The sequence below is a fragment of the Phalangium opilio genome, unplaced genomic scaffold, assembly GCF_054372755.1.
Source record: "Phalangium opilio isolate 3A_F unplaced genomic scaffold, DU_Popi_V2 ptg000077l_1, whole genome shotgun sequence".
NCBI lineage: Eukaryota > Metazoa > Arthropoda > Arachnida > Opiliones > Phalangiidae > Phalangium > Phalangium opilio.
The window spans coordinates 11,870,048-11,880,139 of record NW_028324185.1 but is presented as its reverse complement, the minus strand read 5'-3'; the positions used below and the strand labels follow the sequence as shown (position 1 = coordinate 11,880,139).

General features: G+C 38.4%; 2 non-coding genes across 2 annotated transcripts; both read left to right on the top strand.

Annotated features, from left to right (window-relative positions):
* Nucleotides 1-310: 310 nt before the first annotated feature.
* On the top strand, nucleotides 311-384 carry TRNAT-CGU (transfer RNA threonine (anticodon CGU)). The gene has a single exon. It is a non-coding gene; the product is annotated as a tRNA-Thr (tRNA).
* Nucleotides 385-540: 156 nt separating this feature from the next.
* On the top strand, nucleotides 541-613 carry TRNAT-CGU (transfer RNA threonine (anticodon CGU)). The gene has a single exon. It is a non-coding gene; the product is annotated as a tRNA-Thr (tRNA).
* Nucleotides 614-10,092: the final 9,479 nt, after the last annotated feature.

Here is a 10,092-nt window from a genome sequence, read left to right as displayed (position 1 = left end):
TAATATCTGGGATTTGATCACCTGCCGTTACTAGCTTCTAATATCGGATTAGTCACCTGTCGTTATAGGCTTCTAATATCTGGGATTAGTCACCTGTCGTTATAGGCGCCTGTCTCGTAAATAGGAGATCACGAGTTCGATTCTCGTCGAAGCCTTGTGGTTGTGATACTTGAACTTGTTTTCGTAGCTATTAAATTTAAAAAACTAAAAATAATATCTGCGTGAGATATGCATATATTCAAACAATAGTGTAAAAGTGCAAATGAGTTAAAGTACTGAAATATTCAGCATTAATCTCACTTCACAACAAGGACTCCGTGGCTTAGTGGTTAAAGCGCCTGTCTCGTAAACAGGAGATCACGAGTTCGATTCTCGTCGAAGCCTTGTGGTTGTGATACTTGAACTTGTTTTCGTAGCTATTAAATTTAAAAAACTAAAAATAATATCTGCGTGAGATATGCATATATTCAAACAATAGTGTAAAAGTGCAAATGAGTTAAAGTACTGAAATATTCAGCATTAATCTCACTACAAAACAAGGGCTCCGTGGCTTAGTGGTTAAAGCGCCTGTCTCGTAAACAGGAGATCATGAGTTCGATTCTCGTCGGAGCCTCATGGTTGTGATACTTGAACTTGTTTTCGTGGCTATTAAGTTTTAAAAAACTAACAAGTTGGGAAAACCAAAATATTACCTCTCCGAGTTATGAGAAGGCCTACTTACAAACTTATTCACCCAGATATGGAAATGTTTCATTTTTTATGAACAAATACTGAAGTTAATTTTATGAAATTTAAAAGAGGAATAAAAAGCATAGCGATTATACTGTAAATCAGACGACATTTTACATCCAATAAGGATATACTTGTACACATTAAAATCATCCGATGGGGGGAAAAACGGGAAATGAAGAGATAAAACTTTGGAAGGATATTACCTTTACGTGTTTGTAAAGGCCCAATTTTCTTCTCCTCAACTGTATACCCTCTATGTTCAAATCCAGATTCACAACAGGGTTGCCGTGTAAACACTATCCTCTCGTTTCACCTCAACGATTTTCTTAGTTTTTCAACATGACTGTTAACGTTACATAACACCAAAGCTTATATGTGGCTACACGCACTGAAAGTAAATGCGCACCATATAACGCATGAAAACACGAAGCTATAATCCGATTACGATCAGATCTTTCACTGATCGGGCTGCCTTCAGCAGAGCTCACCAAAAAAGGACAGCGGATTTTGGAAAACGTTAACCGGTGAGCTCTGTCGTCATAGCTTTGCTGAACGCTTTTCTCCGGTCATCGGTGTTTTAAAAATTACGCTAGCGCAATAAAGCGTGCAAGGCACCAAGGCTTAACAAAATTGTATGATAACAAATTTATACAGGGTGGAAGAAATCAGACCAACAGCTACCTTTGTTGACGGCCCCCAATATTGCCGTCGGGTGACGTCACTATACTACAGAGTAGACCTCGTATACAGGGTGTAAATAAATACGTAGCATTGTAAGCAAAAGAGATGGTTTAATATGGAACATGTCTGAAGGATACCAGCCTCGGAACTACGTGACTTCATGACTTAACCCCAAGCAACCTTATTTAACAGCGTTAATACTACGATATTCCCTTAACATAACCCCATAGGAAGACATCCAGTGGGGTAAGGCCAGGGAGGCTATTCTCTAAAAATCGAAAATCATTCGGATCACTCCGAATCCTTATGATTCGGATCGGGCTCATTCGGAGTGGACCGAAAAAACCGTATTCTCTAACCCCAATCCTTATCGTCATTCGGATACTTCGAAAATTTTCTCTCAATCCAAATGGACGTCACTTCCTCTTAAGCCACGTGTTGATTTTTTCATCACGTGGGGTACTTTTCCACGCCCACTTCTTCCTTATTGGTCAATTTTATTAGGCGCGCTTTCAAATTGAAAGGACGGACACTGGTTTTTCCCAAGGAGTGGAAATTTTGGGAAATGGTCTTTGTATTGGGAACACATTCAATACAAAGCAAATTTTCTCTTTTTCGATTTCTTTTCTTAAGATAGAAACAAGTGCTTTTTTTCCTATTTTATTTATTTATTTATTTTTTTTTGATAAAAATTATTTATTCTTAAATTGATCATAATATTCTTTTAAAATGGTATTAAAGAACACGCTAAACAACAGTTAATATACGTCGAATTTTGAATGAAACTTAGCGCAAGTTTTAGTAGGGTTAAATATGAGGCAATGAGAACCTAAAATAACAACGTTAATTAATCGCAAATTAAAATCCAATTGTGTGGATCTCGTGAGATTATGATAAATTCATTAATGTAGATCATTAGGCCTCTATCAATGGTTACACACCTACCAAAATTTATTAATTTAAATAGATGCTGAAGCAAATAACCAAATTTAATCTAGCAATTATTAATAATTGATGCAATTGGTCAAAAATAGGTGGCTCTAACTTACAAGCCCGGTAGGAAAAATATTAAAATGAACAATTAAATCTGTGTTAAGTAATTGGATCTCGCGAAATTATACCTTAAATGTAGGATAAATTCAACTACGTTTTTTTTACCTTCAAATCTACAAAAAGCCGTCGATCTACCTTGTAGATTTCGCCAAGGCCCGCCAAGGCCTAAAGCCATTTCCCGCTTTACCTAAACTTTTGCCCACGCTTGATTTTAAGTCTCGAAAAACCCTTTGAACTCGTAAATCGCGACGGGCAATGCGATTACCATGTTCAAATCGCAAACGATGAAGCTTGAGTTGAAAAAACAAAGCAGCCATACTAAATAAAAATATGAACCGCAGCCAAGGTGCCAGCGAAAAGGTACGGGGATAAATACTAGAAAACACCGGCGAAAGTTCCGCGAATCTAAGATTCATGGAGGGAAGAAAGGCGGTAAAATATCCGAATGCTCGATTCGGCCATCTCCTTCGGCCGCCGAATGATTCGGAGACTATCACCGTATGATTAGGATAAGGTTCTTACAGAATACGTTTTATTTTCATTCGGAGAAATTGACTCCGAATGAAAAGATTCGGATCGAAATTCCTCCAAAAGGACCTTAGAGAATAGCCTCCCTGGAGACCTTGCTGACCACGGAATTGGTCCACCTCCACCTATCTAACAGTTATGTAAAAGTTCTTTCAGCCATTATCGAACACTGACCGCCCAATGTGGTGGCAAAGCTCACGAATTACTCCTAATGGTAATGCGTCTATCGCTTCACTAATCTCGTGACGCAGGACGTCCAAGTAAGTTCCACCAGTAATGTTATCATGGAAGAAGAAGGATCCGTTAAGTCGGTACCCATGAATGCCAAGTCACACATTTACCTTCCATCGCAGTTGATGGTAATGGTGTCGTAACCAATAGGCTTTTTGATGGGACCAGTAATGCATGATAAGACGTTTTACCGTACCATCCCTGTGAAATGTAGCCTCGTCGCCTTTGCCGGAATAGTGGATCGGCTGCAATTAATAGTTGACGCATGGTAAGACAAATGTAACGCCGTCTTATTAAATCGGCCTGTTTTAAGGCTTAATGGCGGTGGATATGATAGGGTAGGAAATGGTGTCGATGTAATATGGCAAGAATATCTGTATGGCTTAGTCCAACCGATCTACCACTGTTACGTGGATTTTTTTCAAAACGTGCTAGAATATTCTCTTCTCTGTCTTCATTACCGATTACACGGATCTCCTACGTTCAGTGTAACATTGCTGTAAAAAGCATACCAGTAGAGGTTTCTTTAGAAAGGAGTACTGTAGATCAGAGTTACACAGGCAATTCTGACCTACAGTTCTCCACGGGTTATTTTAAAGATCCCACGTATGGGATCCTTATCTACGGTAGGCCAAAACGCGGTCTATGTCTATGCCTATAGCCCGTAGTTTGGCCTACTGTACTGTAGATAAGGAGAGCTACACACATTCTGTAATCACAAGTGCGCGAGTTACGATGCCGCTAGTTTCTTATTAGTGTTGTTCATTCTGTCACGTAGAAGAATGCCAGCCTATTCTAACAGCGATAAACTGGACATGATGTTTATCTTGGGTGAATGTCGCGGTAATTTGCAACAAGCGGCAGCATTGTATGCCGAACGCTTCCCAGACCGCCAACATCCGGTTCGTAGCACATTCGCTGACATTAGAGACAATCTTCGTGATTTCGGTACTTTCGTCGTGCACGACCGTGCACGTAGACGAGACCGTATAGTCGGTGATGAAGGTAGGGAGGTGGACATCCTAGCACGGTTTGAAAGTAATCCTCACACAAGTAGTAGAGCGGTCGCACAAGAGGTCGGACTGAGCCATTTCACCGTTCTTGCTATTTTACATCGTCACCACTACCGGCCATATCATATCCACCTCCATCAAGCCTTAACGGACGATGATTACTTAAGACGGCAAGATTTCTGTCTGACCATGCGTGAATTAATTCAAGCCGATCCGTTATTCTTGGGTAAGGTCCTTTTCTCTGACGAGGCGACATTTCATAGGAATGGTACGGTTAACCGGCATAACGTCCATTACTGGACCCAACAAAATCCCCACTGGCTACAACAACATTACCATCAAATTCGATGGAAAGTAAATGTTTGGGTGGGTACTATTGGCACTAGAATTATCGGTCCGTTCTTTTTCGATGAGAACATCACCGGGAACACGTACTTGGACTTCCTGCGTCGCGAATTTAGTGAAGCGATTGACGAGTTACCATTAGCAGTGCTTCGAGACCTGTGGTTTCAGCAGGACGGAGCACCAGCACATTGGGCGGTTCAAGTTCGTCAATGGCTAGACGAACACTTTCACAATCGTTGGATCGGCAGAGGCGGACCAATTGCGTGGCCGGCTAGGTCTCCTGACCTTACTCCACTAGATTTTTTCTTATGGGGTTATGTCAAGGGTGAGGTGTACAGCACCGAACCGTTAAATGTAGAAGATTTAAAGAACCGGATTCGAGCGGCAATTAATAGCATCACACCACAAATGCTGGAAAATGTGTTGCAGGACCTGGACAGCCGCCTTGAAGAGTGCCTTCACCACGATGGAAGACACATTGAACATCTACGCTGATATGTTTGCAAAACAGATTGTACTGTACGTTTCAGTGAGCGGCCTAAGTTCATAGGCTAAAGTGTAGGGCTATGACAATTCAATGTGTGTAGCATTCAGACATACCCCCCATTATCACGTTTGTACTGTTTTACTTTAATAAAATGATGTGAATGCGTTGTTATTTACACCCTGTTTAATAGGTCTAAATGTAGTATATTCTAGAGATAGATAAAAAACCTTTATAATTAAAATTAGATAGACTAACATGTCTCTTAAAATTCTCGAGTGATCAACTGCTTTCACGCCAATTGAATAGGTATAGTCCCATCAGAATCAGCAAGAGCTATTTGTAATTATATAAAAAAAGGACTTGGTTTGCCCAAGCCTAGAAAACAAAACGATAAGAGTTTTTTCCAGTGGACTGAAGCTCGGATATTTTATTTTTCTATATAATTTTAAAGACAATCCGTATTTTACTACTCTTTAGAATTTAATTCAATCTCCTGATTTTACTGGTAATGGATTTATTTCTTATAAATTAATTGAAATAAAAAAATACTTATCTCAGATTTTTCATGATAAAATTTTACGAAAATGGAATTGTTGTTGAAAAATCTAAGATAAGTAATTTTTTATTTCAATTAATTTATAGGAAATAAATCCATTACCAGTAAAATCAGGAGATTGAATTAAATTCTAAAGTGTATTAAAATACGGATTGTCTTTAAAATTATATAGAAAAATAAAATATCCGAGCTTCAGTCCACTGGAAAAAACTCTTATCGTTTTGTTTTCTAGGCTTGGGCAAACCAAGTCCTTTTTTAAATAATATCTGTTCCTTCAGTCTGCATTTGTATTAATCTATTATAAAACAATTTTTTGCCTGAAATGCGAAATTTTTCACTTCTAGGACGAGGTTAAAAATGGCTCTACAATTCTACTAATTCTTATAAGACACGGCTCACAATTCGTTTTAGAACCCGAGCTTTATAGTCAACTTCAAAACCAACATCCTGCCACGATTTTTAAACTATCAAAGCCGTATCTTTTACAGTCCACTTTACGATTGCAATTATCCATGACATTGCGTTCACTGCCCTTGTACGTTTACAGTGAGTGGCACCGTGGCCAGTTATTTTAATTAAAATACCTAGGCCAGAGGTCCAGTTTTAGAAAAATCCTTATTTCCAACCCTATCCTTAGCTTTTACAATCACCCATTGCACAGACTCACTCAATAGTCTGCCTAAGCATGGATTTATAATAGAAGCTTACGCTTCCTTGATATTTCACTCACCTTAAAACGCGCACAACATTTATTCCTCGTCTGAAATAGTACCAGTCTGGCACGCGCGTTTGTGACGTAGAATTTGAGGCAAATTCAGAGGGGGGTTGAAGTTTTTCACGTGATCGAGCTCTAATTTTTAATAGCGCGCGCGAAATTATTTTAACTTAAGCCTTGGTCGAAACTAACATCTAAAATATAAATTTAAAAGGTATCTTAAGTATAGAATTTCAACCGAGAAACATAATTAAACGAAAATTAGACCCTCCAGAGAAATGTTTAGTAAATATAGTGTTATATTTATTGAAAAATATCAAGTTAAAGTTTCAAGGCGGTGAAATGGCAAATTAGCGTCGTCTACTGTAAAGTAATGAACAATTAGCGTCGTCTGCTGTAGAATAATCTTTTGAGGTACTTACATTTTTAATTAAATTAACAGACTTAATTAATTTTGATGAAACTTGAAGAAGGTACACCTTAAATAGTTACTTGTTAATTTGAAAGTATTCCGAAACGAAACTTCGCTTTAGTTTTTAAATGATTCGATGTGCAGGAGCACCAAAAACCCCATGTTATTCCTATGGGAAAATCGGCGAAAATCTGTGAATTTTCATTTAACATTACGGGAGGGTGTGGGAACTTATCTAGAAGGGCCTACAGCCCTCTAGAATAGACAGTCACTTGATCGTAAGATGATTTTAGTCGAGTCTGAAAGGGCCTTAAAACCTGACCTACATTATTTTCCAGTAAACAGTCGAACGACAATAGTCATGTAATTGGAAAACCTACCAACCATAATGTCATAATGTATTATATAAAAACGTCTTGGTTTGGACCAAGGCCGAAAAAACAAACGATATGTGTGAGGTTTATCAATTGACTGAAGTTTCAGATATTGAAATTTTTTCTAGATATTTTTATCCACTCAATCCTTAATCAATATTTAATTCAATCAACTGATTTTACTGTTAATCGATCTAGTCCCTCTAAATTAATTTAAAAAATTACATTTCTACGCCTTTTCAAGAACAATTACATTTTCCGAAAACATTTTTTCATGAAATTAATTGTTATTGAAAAAGCGTAGATATGTAATTTTTTCTACCTGACCTACAATACTTTCCACAAAACAATAGAACGACAATAGTCGTCTAATTGGAAAACCAGCCAACTGTAATGTTTTTCCCATGATAAACAACAGTAGAAATTATTACCGTAGTAAATCTTGTTAGTTTTCGTTCAATTCATACTATCCAACTTTCCTAATAGCCCAGGACTTTTAGGGTTTGACCTAGAACATTTGAACATAAAGATGAAAATTGGTACGTGTGTTGTTTTCGACCCAACAAAAAATATACTAAAAGTCCCCTGCGGTAGAGCGCGAGCTTTCGCCGCCATCTTGGAAAATGGCCGCCGGGAATGCCAGCTACAATGTATTCCACATTCTTCTTCGAAAATTATGAAAATTGGTATACATAATGATTGAAACCAAGTGAACATCGTGGCAAAATTTTACAGCTCTGTGTTCAATAGTTTGGTCGCCATATCGGAAAATGGCCGCCATGAATGCTAGGTACAGTATATTTCCCCATGTTGTTGGAAAATTATGAAAATTGATAGTTATTATAATCAGAGCTGTGTGAACCTCATAGTAAAATATTGAAGCGATTAATCAGATAGGTTGGCCGCCATGTTGGAAAATGGCCGCCACCGATGTCATATAGATACAGTATATAGTTCAAAAATTGGGAAAATTGGTAATTATTATGTTGAAGACCGTCTATACATCATACTTGAATATTGAAGACGTGCTACTTATAGTTTGGGCGCCATCTTCGAAAATGACTGCTGGAAATGCTAAATATATTTCAAATAAATCTTTTTGAAATTCCTATTTTGAATTTTCAATAACGTAATGAACAACAAAAAATGGATATCTCGAAGTCGAAATTATCGATGCCATCTTTGAAAATGGCCACATGAAAATCATTGCCCTAAATTCTGAAAGAATGAAAAGTTATTCTAAGCTGTTATTCTCAACATGTTGATTTGAGAATATGATTTAATATGGGGTTTATACATTCTAGTGTTGTTTAAGATTAGAATTTAGACAAATCTCTAGCATTTTATACATATTCATCGTCATCCTGAAGATTTTTCATAATACTTGCATGTCAGAACCCTTGATTAGGCGTACACCTAGCTGGGGGCCTTATCAGCGCCCCTCCCCATCATATTCCAAATTGAACCTGCGGAACCGCCGTCATGGCACGCGGAATCGGCCAGTGGGACCGACAAACGCCACTTGAGCAGGTGACAGAAGCTGGACACCGTCAGCGGCGAGCCCAGTCAGGAGGTGGTCGGTGACAGGGAAGGATTAAGGCAGCAGAAGATTCGAGGGGACGGCGGACGGGGAAGTTCTCTCCAAGCACATCAGTGCCATACGGCTCAAATAAATAGTGTATCCGCGACCCCTAGAGGGTTGCCAATAGCGGAGGCGAGCCATGGCAACACCTGAGCGGGGGCGAAGTGGCCAGCAAAAACCTTCACGGAATGGGGCAAGGAACGGTCTGAACCAAGGGCGAACCCAAGGAACTCCCGAACCGTCACACCGAACTCGGCCCCCTCCGCCACGATAAGTCCTTTGAGTAAAAAAGGTTAAGAGAACATTTCTTTCATTTACGTGCTGTAACTGGGTGTGGTTATGATAAGGCGTGGTTTAAAGTAATGACAGATAATCAACATCTTACAAATTTGTTGCACTTTTTTAATGACCATATTGCATATAGGGAAGCCATAGCTGCTGCCGAAGAGAGATTTCTTTTCGCTTTTTTTAGGGTAATAATTGACAAGTCACGCTTTAACTATGTAGATATTACACGTATAATGGAACCGTTGCCACATATACTGTCAAGTCCTAATTTGATCTCGCTAAGCTTAATCCAACAACCGACACCGCAACACTACATTTTTTCCGAGCGTATCTTCAAGTCCAAAATAGCTAGGAAACGATTTAATCCCATTCACACCATTCTCCTTCCGGCATCAGATGATTTTGTAACACTCATTATTTGTACCTGCAGTCTACAGAACATCTTGTATAAAGAACTCTGAATGTAGAGGATCTGTATTAGCTTGCTGGGCAATGTGTGGTCAATGACAAGGTATTAGCCGTAATAAAAAAATCTTCTGGATGACGAGAAATTGAACGAAATGTTAAAAATGTGTCTTAAATCTAATCCTTAACGACACTAGAATGTATATACCCCATATAAAACGGTTTTTCCTAACCAAAATCCGAGTAATATGGCTTTCCTTTTCTTTTTTCCAGATTTTAGGAAAGTAATATTTCTGGGACCATTTTTCAAGATGGGTCGATAATTTAGACTCGAAAATAGTTATTTTTATGGCGTTTTATACGTTCATGAAAATCATCTACTCAATAAAAAAATATCGAAAACATTTATATATTGGTAATATATTTGGTACTTCGAGCAGATATTGTTGAAGATGGCGCCCAAACTATCATTTTTGAACCATATACTGTATCTAAATGGCATTGATGGCGGCCATTTTCCAACATGGCGGCGAAACTATCTGACTAATGGCTTCAATATTTTACTGTGAGATTCACACAGCTCTGGTTATAATACCTATTAATTTTCTTAGTTTTCCAACAACATGGTGAAATATACTGTACTTAGCATTCACGGCGGCCATTTTCCAATATGGCGACCAAACTATTAAA